At 41.1% G+C, this 17,278-nt stretch overlaps 1 long non-coding RNA gene across 2 annotated transcripts; it reads left to right on the top strand.

The window, feature by feature from the left end:
* Positions 1-1,757: 1,757 nt before the first annotated feature.
* On the top strand, positions 1,758-14,065 carry LOC142929138 (uncharacterized). 2 transcript variants are annotated; one of them, XR_012945310.1, is made up of 3 exons: positions 1,758-6,945; positions 7,534-7,670; positions 11,106-14,065. It is a non-coding gene; the product is annotated as an uncharacterized LOC142929138 (long non-coding RNA). The 2 variants fall into 2 exon arrangements; XR_012945309.1 differs by having other exon boundaries at positions 1,758-7,670.
* Positions 14,066-17,278: the final 3,213 nt, after the last annotated feature.

Here is a 17,278-nt window from a genome sequence, read left to right as displayed (position 1 = left end):
TTCAAATCCTGTTTGGGGGTTGACTGAGCCCATCATTCCTTTTAAGGGTCAATAAAATGAGTACCACTTGATGGGGAAGCTAATAGTGGTTGTCCTATGGATAGAATCGTCCCTGGCAAAGGAACGTGTAATTTACACCACTGGCCCAAGGCTGTAAACGGAATTTGAGCACCAATGTCCCAAGGCTCATATGAACAGGAAATCACTTTAACTCTTTTAGTAAAATTAACTTTTAGTTTATTTCAACTTTTATTCACAAAATATATAGTGTCAATTATAATTTTACATTACAACTATAATAAGATTGTTATTTTTTATTAGTTAACTATGCTATTCTGTATTTAAAGTCTTTGCAAGGCATTTTACAAATGACGCTGCTGAGCCTGATGTCATAACAAATTATTTTCTCTTTGAAAATTAATAATTAAACGTTCCAACATACCAGTGCCGTTGTAACTTTTTCCTTCAATAATGATTGATATTTGCATGACCCAAGCATCAGCTGCATTTTGCACATTTTCTTTTCATGGACTATAACTGCTTTGAAATTTCCCAGAAGGCCTTTAATGGCGTCCACAAAGGTCTTTTTTATATTTGCAGAATTGTAATTGTAGAACTATTGTACATTTTCAAGTGAAAATGCTAGTAACAGGATTCAATATTAACTTGTCTTGTTCAAATATAATTATCCAACCTTAAGACTAATATTTTGAAGTTTAAGAACAATCTTATACATTGCATTCGCAGATGTATTAGACTTTCCATGCTTTCATACAAAACATACAGCTGTATATTTGTCTAATAATTTCAACATTAACAGCTTAATTCAGGGTCATCATTTCTTGGAATAACTCAAATGGTGCTATAAGCAGTTTAAAACTTTGACGTAATTTATTATTTTAATGGGTGGTTTGTGCGAATTAATTGGAAATCTGGAAATAAAATGTTTATAATATTTATCAAAAAATATACCATACGTAATTTTGCTTCTTGGAGACTTTTTATGTCTAAATGTGTTTTAACTCATAAAAAGTGTTCTGCAAGATTTAGCCTGAAAACATCGCTCTGCTAGCCACTAGCTGGCCAGAGCAAAAGCAAACACAAAGAACAGTCCTTTTATTATGAAGGAGAGGCTAAAGGGTATGGGTCAAGGGGCAAAGGTTGTGACCTGGGGACAAAGGGACGCCCCGGTTACAAAGTGCAGGGCTCTGCTGGGGAATTTCACGGCTTTCTGTCAGATTCTGCGATGTCCCACCCACCGCCGAGTTCCTATCGAAAGCTCAATCCTCTGACCATGCCTCCCACCTTCTCCAATGCTCTGCCTTTCAACCTCATGTGGAGCAATGTGAAAATTATCATCCCACATGCAGTGCCACTAACAAATTGAGCAAAAAGAACGAGTGGTAATCTCCTCGTCTTACTCTGTATGGAGCGGTGGTTTGTTTTCCTATGGCGGCGCTCTCGATATCCGCACAGCAAACACTTGGGCGCAGAAAGAAGTGAACATTCCCTTGTGTATTGAGGTGGCCTACATTTAGCGTAAAGCTGCCGTTTGTATGCAGATGATCTGTTTACACCTGAACCCTATAAGCGGGTTAACTTGCTCTTTGTTTATATGTATTAAAGGAGACGTGAAACATCTTTGTAACTTGGGCCATTTAAATTGTGAAACTCCCAAAATATTTGAACGGGTAAAATTCAATAATTTATGTTCCAAATGTTCACTTTGTTACATCATTCATCCTAATTTTCCACAGCATATTTGACTTTCAACATGATAGCCTTGGAGAATGTTAAGAATATAAATCGTTTGCAACGGTACCTTAAATTCCTTGTGCTAACCCAAGCCACTATTTGAAATGATAATCTCACAAAAGGGGCACAACTCTGAGTTTGTGGAGAACCACGCTGCCCCTGTAAATCCCGCGGTGCATTACTTCTCATCGCCAAATATTGCAGAATGGAAGCAGCAGAGGATCAGCAGTGACAGACGTGGCACGCCACCGCTTTGGGAAGCCCGCTGCGTTCCGATGCTGACATAACAGCACTCATGCAGCCTGCTAAATGGGATGTGATGAATAGGCCCAGATGAAGGATTGGGGCTGGGTCAGTCTGGCCCTGTCTGTATGTATGAGGGCAGTTTTGCTCAAGCCTTTGGTTAAACATTAACGGGCAACCGAGTGAGAGTCGGGGATTCCAGGCTTATTGCAGGAAATCTCGACCATTTCCACCCAACAATTATAGACGAAATGTATATATTGCCATTAGCCTTGAAAGGGTTTCAGATTTTTCTTCCTTGTTTTTATTCTTTCGCAAGGTCCCCTGTGACTTGCAGTCCTTTAAAGTGTCAGCATGAATTCCAAACGGGATTTTTTTGTTCACTCTTCACACGCTTAAAAGTGAATTCTAAACAAATATTCAACACATTTTGTCACGTTTCAGAAAAAAAGTTACTTCGTTTCAATCACTCTGAAATGATGATAGCGGTAGATGGTAAAATTAAAGGTGTGCTATTAATTGCAAAAATAGTCAAATATCTATTCAAGTTTCGAAAGTAACGTATTGCACAGCGTTTACATTCACTGTAGTTTATGGTAATACATTTTAAATGGAGGCTTCTCATCATTTTACATTTTAAAGTTTAAACTGTTGTATAAAGTTGCACAGTAATAGCATCACGTAAGACAAGTGTAAATTCCATATTCTGTATAATGAACACAGTTACTGACACGTCATGACATAAATATATTAAATGTACTTTAATAAATTCAATGCTGTTGAGTTTAGCGAAGTGTACTTCAATAAATGGTAGAATTAAACTTCGTTCTTCAAAAGTATCTACATAAAAAAATAAACAACTACAAAAGCCACAATGACCACATAAACAATTAAGCATGCTCAGATTAAACAAAAACAGATTCCTAAACTTTTGGAAGGAGAACGCTAGCAACTCTTTCAAGCACTCTATCCATATATTTTCCCTGTGTAGGAATACCGACTGATTTTGCTATTATACATTAGTGTTATCCATTTCCTGAAATTCACCAAATGCTGTTTGAAAGACCAGGTTTCTGTCGGTACTTATCCTGTTGAAAGCAAATTGGGTCCTAAGTAGGGAATAACAAACCGCAGCTAATGTAGCAACTGATCCGCGGATGGAGAGGTTAAGGCAAATTGCCTGAATGCCCGGGCGTGAATGCCAGTTTGGCTGGCCAAGGTGGGAAAGGGCTGCTCAGAGAAGGGCAGGGCGGGTCCAGGCGACTAAGATGGAGGCGTGATGGGTCACAAAATAAACACGCTCCACAGAAAGCCTGTGGCCCGACAGTGGCTTTCACGGAAAGCTTCTGAGTGCACGGAAAGTAGAGGAAGGGCTTTGCATCGAATCCCAACGGCAAACAAATAGCGGGAGTCGAATACTGTCTGGGTGAAAGCCCTCCTCATGCGAAGGGGAGCCATGCAGTTTCATAATGATCAAGGAGATTACAGAGACCCTTCGGTAAATATATATATCAGAATCCGTAGATGTATGATATGGAAGTATAGACAACTCAGAGGCTTCTCATCCCCTCTGGTAAACAGTTTTTCAATCAAAAAGAGCAATGCTAAAGAGAAAAATGCGTTTAAAGGTAAGGCAATCCACGGCCTGCTTTACTTATTTCAGTCGCATGATCCATACATAGTTTTTGTGGTAAGATAATAGCTGACGTGCAATGTAAATAAACAATTTGTGTGTCAAGCCATTAGACCTCGTGCGACAAAAAAGTAGCACAACGCTAACCCACATGCCTGCACTGCATTTACAGTCTGTCTAGAGAAAAAAGTGTTTCGAACAAAATGCTAACAATATAACCTTGATGAATTGCGACTGCTGTTTGTGAATGCTTTGCAAAAACAAATAAAGATTTTGCAATGCCAGTAATATTGTTCAGGAAAATACTTTAAATGTATGTGGATAATTAAGCTATGGCACTAAATGTAAAGTCAGCTGCAAGGTCAAACTACTGAGAAGCGACCATTTCTCACGGGCATGTGCGTGATTACGCACAGCTCATTTGTTGCCGTTCTTGAAAGAGACATGTTGTGACTGATGTTCGGGCGCTTACACATACCAGATACTTGCCATGCCATGTATATTTTTCTTAACCTCTTTACAAAGACCAATTTATCATTACACCTGTTATTTTTATTGTCACAGTGGAGAGTTATTAGGCTTGTAAAAAAAACTCACTGTGTCAGCAGGTGAAGATAACATGAGAAATGGCAAGGATGCAAGGGGAGTCAGTGCAACTGCTTTGATGAGTAATTCCCTTTGACAGGCCACAACGTGGCTCCGATTAGGCATAAAGCGGCCGAGATCCCCTGGCGATTATCGGCGCAGGATCAAACAAAAGCCACCAAGATGCTGAGATATGTGGGAGAGTTGACAGCTTTTAAGCACAAATATAGGTGTCATGTACTCTACACTAGGATCGACATGCACTTATTATTTACAAGTAAAAATCAAATATAATTATAACTCTGCTCTGTCTTCACATAAGGATACATGTTTTGGTCCATCAGCCTATTGTCCTTCGCCACACCTCCGATTAGCACGGTTAGCTACGTATGGTGCGAAAAAAGTTCAACATACATACATTACCAGACGAATATTATCAAACAGTATTTGTTTAAGCAAGACAACTCTGGACCAGCTTTGATATTCTGGGTCTCAACAGCAGTCAGACTTGTTAAACAAATGCTGCCAGATTTTTAGCTGTTATTGGCAATATGAGAGCCCATTCAACGCAATAGAAAAGCATGAAGACGATTGCTTGTGTGGCGATCGAAATGTCGTGATCTATTATTTTTCCTACCTACGTGACTTTACCGAAAGAACCAAACAGCATGGATTCCTGCAGTCACGAAAGCTTCAAATCAAGATTTTAAAAAAATCATGAGTTTGTGTGTATTTTTGTTAATAGACTGTAAGTTGTTCTGTCAAGTCAAGATAGAGCAAGCAAATTGCTTGGTTGCTGTGCACCATGCAAAACTTGCATGCACAGCTTTAGCTTAAATTAATGTCAAGTGTTTGGTTAAGCATTAAATCAATTGTAACACCTTTATTGGGTGTTCTGGGAAGATTCATCACAGGAATTTGCTCACATTCAGAGGATTCCTTAAATGAAGTTAAACAGCGAGGGACTGAAGGACTGTCTGTTTATAAGTTTCAGAATTTGTGTCAATAAAATATCGCCACAAGTCTAAATTCTCAATTTAGCCATGTATGAATTATCGCTTGTTTAATTAATGGTGGGGAAGTCTGCTTGTACTCTATGAATAGTCCGCCCTTTCTACCCTTGGCATTCAGATATACAGCATATGTAATTCCAACACACACACACAGAGTGTGTCCTTCACATAAATCTGTCACTTAAAATGTTTACGATGTTAAATAGTGTGTTATTCTATTGCATACATTCTACTTACAAAATGTTTCTTTTTGAGAGTATTACACTAGATGCAGCCATTTTGAACATTTCCACATCAACTCACTGATTTCAAACCAATAATATATCTCACAGCATCATACAGGTGGAGGCAGCTTGGGGAAGCCTTAATCCAACGGTGGATTGATCGTGGATGATGATGAACTACATGTACAGGAGCCACACCTTACATTTCTCCAATTATATGTGTGTTAACGTGTGTGCTATGCGTTCTCACACAGTGGTTCACACAGCGCACGCGCTCACTTTGTGTGCATTCCATTGCCACTGCAGTTGGTTATCGGACTGGACTTTTATATTTGAACATTGTGACTACGCTACTCAATGAGAGTGTTTGTGACCGAGAGCCTCACCCTCTCGTAAAAATCCATCAAGACACGGGCATCCTCGCAGCCATGAAAATGAGCCACGTGAAATATATACCTCCTCAAGCACCGTTAGGGTTCCCTTCTCGCACAGAGGCTGTTTTGTTGAGGACTCCATTACAACGCAACCAAATAATACTGTATAATCAAACCGTTCCTGTGTGCGATTTCGGTACCCGTTACTACTACACCAAGAGACTGAGACGGCAATGGTTCTCTGACCAGCGCACTCCCCTCGCAGTTTGAAGAACATTCCACGGAATCAGCAGTAATACTACTTGCTGTTTTGTTGCGCAGTGGTTGAGCGAGCGGCTCGCAATCAGAAGGTTGCGAGTTAAAACAAAAAATCAAATTCGTGAGTTTACTCAGGCCATCATCCTTCGGGGGTCAATACAATGAGTACGATTTGGTGTGAGAGCTAACGGTGATTTTCCTATGGATAGTCTCACTCCTGTCAAAGGAAAGTGGGATTTCCACGACTGGTTTAGGGCTATATTCTTAGTTCTTTCGGTAAAGTCACGTTGAAGGGAAACAATAAATTAATAAAAAATATATAAAAACAATAAAAAATAAAAAATGGTTTAGGGCTGTAAATAGAAAAAGGCCACCGCCTCCTCAGTGATCACTGGAGTAATGAGTCACCTTTGACTTTTTAGCTTTCCCTATCTCACCTACAAAAAAACGATGACGAATCGCTATTCACTGCCACGACTTAGCCCAAGTATTGTAATATGCGTTTGTCAGTAGAAGACACCTTTGAAAAACCTGTCTCTTGCGATTATGCATCTTAACCACATTCTCCTTGACCCACTCCGCTCAGCACCTGCTCTTTGGTGTGCATGTGCTCTGGGGATGTTTATGCTCTTTGGAGAGCTATTCTCCAGCCAAGGAGAGTCAGGGGCATGGCTCCACACTACTCGGGCCATTCGCTGCAGCACACACACACACACACGACCAGCCCGATTAACTTTTCCCGTCGAGTTATTGTGACGTTTTCTTGGCAAGACGAACCTGGGCCTGGCACGAGCGCGCCGGGATAACCAGCAAAACCGACCTTGGTATACACTTCACGTCTACAAGGCAACCACCAAAAGGTAATGTTCCTGTGATGTCCATTCATGCCGTGTGTATGAAAGCACGCGGCAGACTCTGATTGTTTACACAACCACGTGTCACAGGTGTGGTGTCAGAAGATTGCATAATTGCAAGAACATGGAGTCTAAGACTGAATTAATTGTGGGCTGTGTTTTTCTCTGATAATTGTTGCTGCATGTGCCACATGCATCGATCGCTCCAGTCTCTTGCATCAGAATGATAACAGAGTCGAGAGAAGGCATTCCCCACTATGGCTCTCAGAAATTAAATCCACCTCTTCAAGTTGAGACCTTCGCATCTGTCTCCCTCGCAAAGCGAAGTCGGGAGACTTTCATCCAGCGGTTGATTGACAGACGGCTGTAATTACAATTATATTATTCATTTCGAAGCACTTTGGGGAAAACGCCTGTACGGCTAAACATCACAGATTTACAATGCAGCGCGGGCGTTTAATGAGAATGCAGTCTCTGGAGCGACGAAGCGTGGGAGTGACTGTGACAGGGCCCCGGGTGGCACCTCGTGTGCTGCGTGTCACCCATCCCCGGAGGCCTCAGACAGCAGGATGTTGGTCTGCTTCCCGTCTGCAGCCCCACCTGGCACGTCCCCTGTGCTCCCAGCCACCATCGCCCAAAAAGAAAAAGCACACGATCCCTTCTCGTGTGTCATAGTGAGCAACACAGCACGGATTGTGCTGACTCCGCAAAGGCCAAACAAATCTATACAGGTGAGACGCATACACACACGCGCGTGCGCGTGTTTCTGGACAGAATTCAGACAACAAATTCTGCCAACAATGCATTTTTAAATATATAGTTGAACGCTATTGTAATATCACAATATTTGTACCAACATTTTTTTCGTCATACTCTGCTGGCAGAGGTGCACAAGGACTAATAATAAAAACTCACATTCATAAATAACGATGCCACAAAAGAAAAGAGATTTCTGCCATTTTTTTTCATTTAAATTTGTGAATATGTGCCTGTTCGAAATGTTTAGCATACTTCCCAACATGCAACAAACTTGAAATTTGGCACGTGGGTAGCTTCCAGACAGTACACAATGCAAAGAGTATAAAAATAGACTTTTGTATATATTTTTTTTTGGGGGGGGGGCGCAATAATAGATATATTTTGCACGGCAAGTGAGCGGTGACGTCACATCTGTGATGTCACCCGCATGCGGCAGCATCACGCAGTGTGCTTGCTGACGTCACACATCCCCCACGCCACCGTCCGCGTCGGCCGTGCATTAATCCAAGACAAGAATCCAAGTCTCGGGCGAAGCTAGTAATAGTATATGTTGCATCTAGATTTTAATGATACTAGGTAGATGTATAAATTGGCTGGTAATGTTTTTGTATATTTTAATGTAGATTTATGAGTGCAAAAAAAGGTATTATATTCATGAAATATCCTAAAAATGTACATTGAACTTATTAAAAACATTTTTTAAACACATTAAATAGCTGCCTCTGCCTAATATAATCCATGTATCCATAACTTATGCCCTTACTTAAGAAACATTGCCAAATTGCTGTGCAGTATGCAGTAGGTAATTTGAAAAATAGTGTGCAAATTATGACATAACCACATGCAAATATTTGTAAACTTATAAACCATATCTCTTAAAATGTGTACCATTGCATTAATCATGTAACCAACTACAGTGCTCTATCTGCTGTCTACCTGCATGTGGCCAAACATCCGTGCTATGTAGAACACTAATATAACATCAGATGAGGTTGTTGACCCTGGGTCAGTTTTCTGGTCTTGTGTTTGGTTTCTTGCTCCCTCCACCAGCCGGGTTTAATTGACACAGCAATTAAGGTCAGAGACCTGCTTCCTCATATAGCAGAAAACAAGCTCGAGATAACACAGATCTGCCCAATTACATCTCATTGAAAAGGACACAATTCAGCTCTTATGCTAATATACACAAATGTATATTCATCGCTCAGTGTAATGCAATGAGGAAATGTTTGTCCTTCAAATAAAATCTGAATAAAATATAATTTCTGATATCTTATTCCATCATCACAAGCCATAATATATCCACTGCTGAATGAAGGCTTCTCCAAGGTGTTGCCACCAATCAGTCCCATGATGCAACACAAGCTGATCTCATCGCTCTATCTTCGCAGCGAACATCGTCGTGGGTGTATTCCCTTCTTCATTGGCCTGCCATCAATCCTTCTAGCAAAGTGCCCTGGTCAAGTCCACTTACTTTTCTTAACAACCTATTATGGAATCAATGTCTATAACTTTAATTAATTATCTAACACTTGTGCTACTCTTTCTGTCTCACAATGTAATTTCCAGTATGCATCTTTTCACGCTTATTTGCAATTTTCAGCTTTTGTTCAATTTTATTTGTAAATCTCCATGTTTTGAATCCATGTCACAAAAGCACACTGATTAAAAATATTCTACTTTCGGAATATTGGTATGTAGCTAAACATAATGAAGTGTCGTTTTCTAAAATGATCTACATCTGTATTTCATCGTTTTGCTCAGTATGCTAGGTATGTGTGTACGTTTTGCTCGGTATGTATGTACATATTCTGATTCATTTCCACTAAACTTGTTGTGCATTACTCTTTTGCACGTATGAATCTTGGCCTTTTATTTTACGGCCTTTTGTCAATCCACCACTGGATGACCTAATAATGCTGTGCAAGTTGTGGAGATTATACTTTTTTCATCATACTTCACCACGCTGATCAGTGCAGGTTGTTGAAGAGGGGGTGCTCAAGACCAGTTCAGTTTTCACTCAACCCCCGGTTATCACTCACCACCGGTGTCACCGTGGTTATGAATTAAACTCAGGTCACCGGATTCAAAATGCAATGTGCTAAAATACTACAACCCACTGCTCTCCCATATCTTGAGCCACAGCATGTCAAAATATGAATGTATTATATTTTAACTTTGCCATGAATGTTATTAACGCTCTTTATGCAGCAAATATGTTAAACTAAACATTCAAGCTTGCCAAATGTATGAATAATTTTTTCCCCAAGCGCAGTAATTCAATTCAGAGTATAACATATATTACTTATGTACATATACAAATATCAATTTAATTCATACATATCGCAATCGTTATCAGCTGCATTTGTGTTTGTTGAGAGATTGTCTTGTTGACTGCATTCTCTCCGGGCTGAGTCCCCGCCATGCCGCTAACAGCCTGGCATTAGTCGATCTTGGTAGCGCACAAAGAACCAGGACCCTCTCTCCTGTCAATCTCTTTAGCAAACATCTACCCGGTAATAGGATTATAAAGGGGTATGCAGATTGGAGGGCACAGAAACTAAGACATTCCCCGCAGAATTAGCATGCGTGCATTAGCCGGCTTCTTCAGCCCATCAACGGGTTTTAATCGGCAGCTGTGAAGAAATAATCGCTGCATTGTCCAGGGGGGTCCTTTCAGGCTGGGTGGAGGCGGATGAACACTTAATTAGTTCCATTATCCTCGGACGGGCAGGCTCATGTATATGAATGGCACGAGCCCCTGGCTCGTATCCCAAGAACAGCGCGGCGCTCTGCTCTCCGCCGAGCTGGATGCCTCCGCTGCTAATCCCGTTTCACACGCCTTGGAGAGCGAGTCCTCCGTGCAGCCCTGACACGTCTCCTGCTTCTCAAGTTAAACTCCAGGAGAACTGGCACTTGAGATTACCCACTGACACACATCATGTCAGCATGCAGAAAGCTAAACATTCACTTGGCGAGCAATGTATTTTTTATAATAATAATAAAGTATAAAAAATCATGTAAAAAAACCTCAGTGTACAATTTTCAATATTGTTTGTAGATTGTAGAATTATACGGCCAAATGCTGAGATTAGATTTGTTGCTGATTAATGGCAGATATCACAATAATTAATTACATCAATCTTGCTTCATCGACCTGAGCATACTATAATTGCTGTTCATTCCTGGCGTAAGCTGTAATTTAAATGTTAACTAAATAAACCAGAATGCAGCCCGACAAATTTATGGTAACGCAAAAAATGGTTTACTCGAGGCATTTTCATGAAATTCATTCCATTAAAAATGGGTGTCCTACAGCGCTGAAACATTTTATTTTATGCAGACAAGGCCAAACGCGACAGGGTTAACTTACAAAAGCTACAATGGAGGTGCCAACTGTGTTTCAGGAAGTCTGTGCGGCGAGTCCAGCGCTGGTGGCTGACCCTCCCCCAGCGCGCCGGCGACCCCACCACTGGGCAAGACAAGCCGCGCTGGGCTCCGTGACAGCCGGGGGGAGCTGCTTGGGAGTGAGCGCATGGTGGAGACGCTGTCTCTCAAGCACCCCCCCCCCCCTTTCGCTGGCTCACTCCGAGTCTCCGCCACAACCCCCCTCAACCAACCACCACCAGCACCACCATCGCGGCCGCCCCCCTCCACCTCCTACCCCTCCACCGCCGCCCTCACCCCCGGGCCTGCTGCTCTGCAGGACCCGGCCCTGAATAGCGAGGATTACCGCTCCCCGCTGGGCCCAAGCCGGATTAGCTGCCATGGCCGAAATTGGAGAACCTGTTCTACTAGATGAGGTCTGACTCCAGCAACGGGGACCCTGCAGCTGAAAGGTCCTCAAACAAGAAAGGAAATTAAATCTGGACATGTTTCTCCACCGTTTTGTGCACAATTCTGGAACTCACGCAAACAGCGCGATCCGGGCTTAGCAATAAGACTTGTTTACAAGGTATATTTCAGAATTGTTTGTGGATAGATGTTGAGGCTGTCATTCTTTCGCGTGACAATCATGCTGTATGATTTTGAAAATACTTCTGTTTGATCGTGCTGATCCAATGTGCAATACGTGTCCTATAGACACACGCGAACCTACTTAGAGTCACGTATACACACAGGTACATGCAAACGAGCCTATATACACTCAAATACGGGACGCACAGATTGGGTTGGTGGGGAGCAAAATAATCCTGACGCCTCGGGCTTCACACAAGAGAGCCTCACACAGGGCCAATGGATTGGGGAATATGGGTCCCCGATGTGGCATTTTGCTCTGGGCCTCCAGGTACCTCCTAACCTACAAAAAAAACCCCGTATAACCTGAACAGACTGTTGGAGCAAGTGCTGTTAGTGAACATCTACGAGGGCTGGCACGGCACACGAGGGGGTGGTGGCCAACACCACGGACGGCCGCCTTTGTCTCCCCAGTCGTGATATTTGCACACCACACCAGGTATTCATTTGAGTCGACCTTGGGGAGGACTGTGACCGGTTCAGATAATCGTCACTGGTGTTGGCTGTCAGCGGGAATCAAACTCAGGTGGCCGGGTTTGCAACGCAGCGCGCTAACCGCTGCACTACCGCTCCCCACGAACCCACTCACACAAGTGCCGACAAATGGAAACGGAGTGAAATCATCGTCATGAGAACGCATCCAATTCGATAATATTTTCTTTAATAAAAATCAAATTAAATGTTCCATGCTGTTAGCCATAAAATTAAAGCAACGTCCTGAAAACTGAGATTTAAATTGAGACTCTAAAGGAAACATTTTATTACCTTATAAAACATTCCAGCATGATTTGTATTATTTTGCCTCTGCAACGGTTGAAGTTTCAATTGTAGTTTTAGGCTATACTGTATTTAAAAAACAAACTATTGCTACATGTTCAATTGTACTGTTCTATTTAATAGCTATTTTTGATATATAAAACTATTTTTTGCATGTGGTTATTTATTTATTTATGTCTAGATTTGTCTAAAAAGAAACCCATAATGAACTACAATCATCGGGATGTGATGGCTTCCCAGTCATTACTCTTGAAACGTAACATTCTAAGCATTATCCTCTAAAGAACAACAAACTAATTGTCACATTCGCCCCTTTCCAGCTTCATAAAAACGTGTGAAATTGGGACTTGCTGACACACGAAATAATCACAAGAATTATATTTTATGTACAAAAAAAGAACAAGCACGTATTTTTTTATCTTTTTTGTTACTCAATACACTTCCAAGAACTTATAATACTTGTGATGACTTTTGTTAACACATCCATCCTTTAGGAATAAAACCTTTTTTGCTCTTTAAGAAGTTGATGTTTAAAAGTGACAGTGAAGCTGAGAGGGGAGCATGATGCTGGCCATTGTTTGGCAAGGCTAGGTCTTTGTGGCTGTCACCCTGGCCGAAGCAACAGCCAGTATTGGCTTGAGTGACAACCACAACATTCTATTTGGACAGAAAAGGTAATTTTCAGATGGCTGCTAGAGACAAAATCTTTTTTTTATGCATTTAAGACAAGCAAAAAAATGTGCGCAAATGTTTTTTTAGTTATTATACAAAATGTTCTGTATCTCTGATGTATTTTCGCGCTGTACCGCATGTTGTTTGCCATAAAGTCCGACGTTTCGCTGCACGTCATGGAAGCTTGAGTTCAGTTCTTGAGGTAGCTCCCAGTACGTGGTACAAAACGTGAGACATCTTGTCAAACAAAACGTGGTATAACCCGAAATTGGGACTTGCTGACACACGAAGCAAGCACAACTGTGAATACTTACACAGGAGTAAATGTGTTGCTGGTATAAAATAAATGAGGGACTTAACCATCACATAAACTAAACTTAACATATTATTGGTTCTTTCGGTAAAGTCACGTAGAAGGGAAACAATAAAATAATAAAAATATAAAATAAAAGTCTCACGACGTTTCGACTGCAACACAAGCAATCATCATCAGGTGTGAAAACCACAGCAAGAAAATTTGAAAAAAGCGGCGGTTTTTTTTAACTGTAGCACCACGGAGAGAGATTTGGCAGTTATTCAGATGGACGAGTCCATCTATATTCTTAGCTCTTTCGGTAAAGTCACGTTGAAGGGAAACAACAAAATAATAAAATATATAAAAAACTATAAAAATTATCATGACGTTTCGACCATAACACAAACGGTCGTCATCAGGTGTGTCGGTTTGCATAAATATATGTATTTTAAAACGGTGTATTTATTTATTTTAAAAAACGTCAGCGCCACGCGCAGTGATTTGGCAGTTTATTTAGAAGGACTAGTCCATCTATGTTCTAAAAAAAGGAGGGGGGAGACGAAAAATGAATGCATGCTATCTGAAAGCCACTGTAAGCGGGAACAATCAATTAAGACCTGAAATGGTTTATCAAATCTTTCCAATGATTGCTAAGCCAGAATCCATCTTCTCGGTTGAAATTGTCTCTGTGTTTGTATATGTGGATAGCCTCATGAACGAATCTCTCATGGTAGCCAGATGGCTTACAAAGAACCTCTGTCTTGGAAAAGTCAATGTCATGTGAGCCTACTGAATCATAACAGTGATCTGCCACGGCCGAGGTGTTGGTCCTACCGTGTTTAAGGTCTGCTTTGTGTTCATGAATGCGGTCCGAGACATGGCGTTTGGTTTCTCCAATGTAACTACTACCACAGAGGCAACTTAGTTTGTAGACACCAGGGTACTGTATGTCCGGAATCACATCTTTTACAGACGGAACCAGATCACGGATTTTATGTAATGTGTTGAATCGGACCTGGATCTTGTGTTTGTTCAAGATTTTGGAGATCTTTTTTGTGATCCCCGCAATGTAGGGTAAAGTGATGGTTTTGAAAGGCTCCTCAAGAGGGTCCCTCTTCATGGTTTGAGTGATAGCTTTGCGGATTGTATAGTCGGAGTAACCATTAGCCTTAAGAGCTTGATGTACGTGCTTGAGTTCACTGGCTCTGTGTTCCTGGTCGGATATGCATTGGGCTCTATGGTGCAGAGTCTTGATGAGGGAATTCTTCTGGGATGGATGATGATTGCTTGTGTTGCAGTCGAAACGTCGTGAGAATTTTATTGTTTTATATTTTTATTATCTTATTGTTTCCCTTCTACGTGACATTACTGAAAGAACCAAGAATATGAATCCCTGCAGTCACGAAAGCTTTAAATCAAAATTTAAACTGAACATGTTTTATTTTACCAGGTAAAGCCCACTGAGCTATATAGCTCTTTTTCAGAAGGGACCTGGCCACAAATGACAGCTCAATTAAGTGGCTTATCATGTGGAAATTTATATCAGCCAAATACTCAAAACGCATGTTTCTAAATGTAGGGGGGAAACCCGGAGGACCCTGAGAAAAAATACACATGATCACGGGGAGAACATGCAAACTCCAAATATACAGCCGTCAGGGTTGTGATCGAACCCACGACCTCCTGTATACCAGGCGAGGTAGTTAACATCGCTCGCCACCGCGGCACCCATTCACGAGCTTAAGCAGCAGGCAGCATTGTCTGCACTCAGAGCAAGTTTTATTTAGAATTTAAGAAAGTAAGGGCCCGCCCAATCACAGTGAGAAGGTTTAGAGTTTAAATCCCTGGTTGGGAGTTGACTTAGCCCATTGCACCACTTGTGACATCAATACAATTAGTACAAGGAAATATTCTGAGACTGCGTTGTAGGTAGTGCACAAGCATAAAAAGAGCTTTATCAGTCAATATCTTTGGTCTCTGTTCTCTTAGCAAGGGACATTGCCTGAAATGTCAGCGTATTACTTTTTTAATATATAATAAAGTATCGTTAATGGCAAATATGACGAGTTTTTTTTTATGACCACACTTTGTAGGAAGTAACCTGTGTTCATCTGATCTAAAAGCTCTCCTCTCACATAAATGAGGGCCATTCATTGCACACCGTACAGGGGTACATTTTGACTCTAATTTAAGAAATGGGTATTGAGTACTTAAAAAATGAAAGCAAGCTTACATATATTTTAAACACATTGCAGAATAGGACGAGGCAATGCTTCGAAAGATTACAATCAGTGGCTCTGGGCTGGGATCATTACTGCGGCAGAGAGACCCATGTGAAGCACCTTTGAAGGGCTCTCCCATCGATCGTCCACGCAGAGGGCTGGGTCACCATCAGAACCCTCCACGTCACAAACAGCCCCAACTCCAAACAAACCTTATCTCAGCCTGCTGACCCATCCTAATCATGGCATGACGCCTCTGTGACCTTTCCGTTAATCACTGCCTCAAGGCTGCTCCCGACAAAGGTGCTGCCCACCTGACATGCCATCTCAACGTACCGATGCAAGCTCCTGGATGTTTGTTGGGCTGGCTGAGAAGGCTCGATGACATTTCCCAACACACGAATCCCTCCCCCACTCCCGCCCTCTCCCTTAATGTGGACAGATAATCCTCAATTCTCAGAGCCCCCGCTGTTACTTTTGCAGCGATATTCATAACTTACCCTCTCTTCATAGGTGCACGCTTTTATCCAACAATTATTTTCAAGAGGAGGAAGTGCATTTATTAAGTTTCCCATTTGTATACATTTGTTTGGTTTGGAAACTCACATGCGAGATCTGGATTGCTTTTCGTCGTTAGGTTTATTTTCTTTTTGTTTTAACAAATTGCTTTGCTGAGTCTGCACTGAAAATTACCCAGCAGAGGAAATTACTCATTCCAGCATAGTGGCCGAGTCGACAATTGGTTAAAAAATCTGGTGTTTATTTGTGCAAGAAACATGCACTTCTATCCAGAGTATACATAATAAAAACTTGCCATTAACCCACATTAGCATGTTGGCTGCATCAAATTGTGTATCTGCCTTATTGTATTTTTAAAATATATACTGTATTTATATTTATTTAGTGCCTTCATATTGCTATTCTTACTTTTGGATCATTTTGCATAAATCGCAAAGTAATATTGTTATTAACACAACAGCACAGTGCAAGGGGAACAGCAATACACTTAAAAAGGCAATAATTCTAATACTATGATACAATGAATATGCCACATTTGCATATTTGTATCGCCATATATAAAATAAAAGTATTTTTTACACCTTTTATTGGCCACACGACCTTCTGGGAGTGAATTTTTTCAGCAGCATTGGTTGAATCAAAATACTCAGAAGCGACTTTGACGTTCAGTGCCTCAACAGCATTTAAGTCGTAAGTGAGGCTTTGCTTAAACGAATCCTCGTGAACTGCCAGATGTTAATAGGCACGAACCTACTGTATATAATACACAACACGAAATTATTTTCATCGCTGTGGACAGTATAAGTAACAAAATAAATAAGCAGCCAAATACGCCTGCTAAAAGACATTGAAAAATATAGTAGTAAATATAGTAGAAAATGCACTCCCATAACGCCGTGTGGCCGATGGGATCTGTATTTTTTTTGGTGGCGACACATGGAAAGGAGGCGTATTATCTGCGTATTTATTTTGTAATGTTTTTCAAATGCTTTGGATATATTGGAGATCGTACCATTGTGAGCTAGTTCTTTAATCATACTCGTGTAATTATAATGATTTTAACACCAGCCCCACACGT

This window comes from Petromyzon marinus, chromosome 2, assembly GCF_048934315.1.
Source record: "Petromyzon marinus isolate PM22_M1 ecotype Great Lakes invasive population chromosome 2, UKy_Petmar_22M1.pri1.0, whole genome shotgun sequence".
In the NCBI taxonomy this organism is placed as follows: domain Eukaryota; kingdom Metazoa; phylum Chordata; class Hyperoartia; order Petromyzontiformes; family Petromyzontidae; genus Petromyzon; species Petromyzon marinus.
This window is presented reverse-complemented; position numbering and strand designations above follow the sequence as displayed.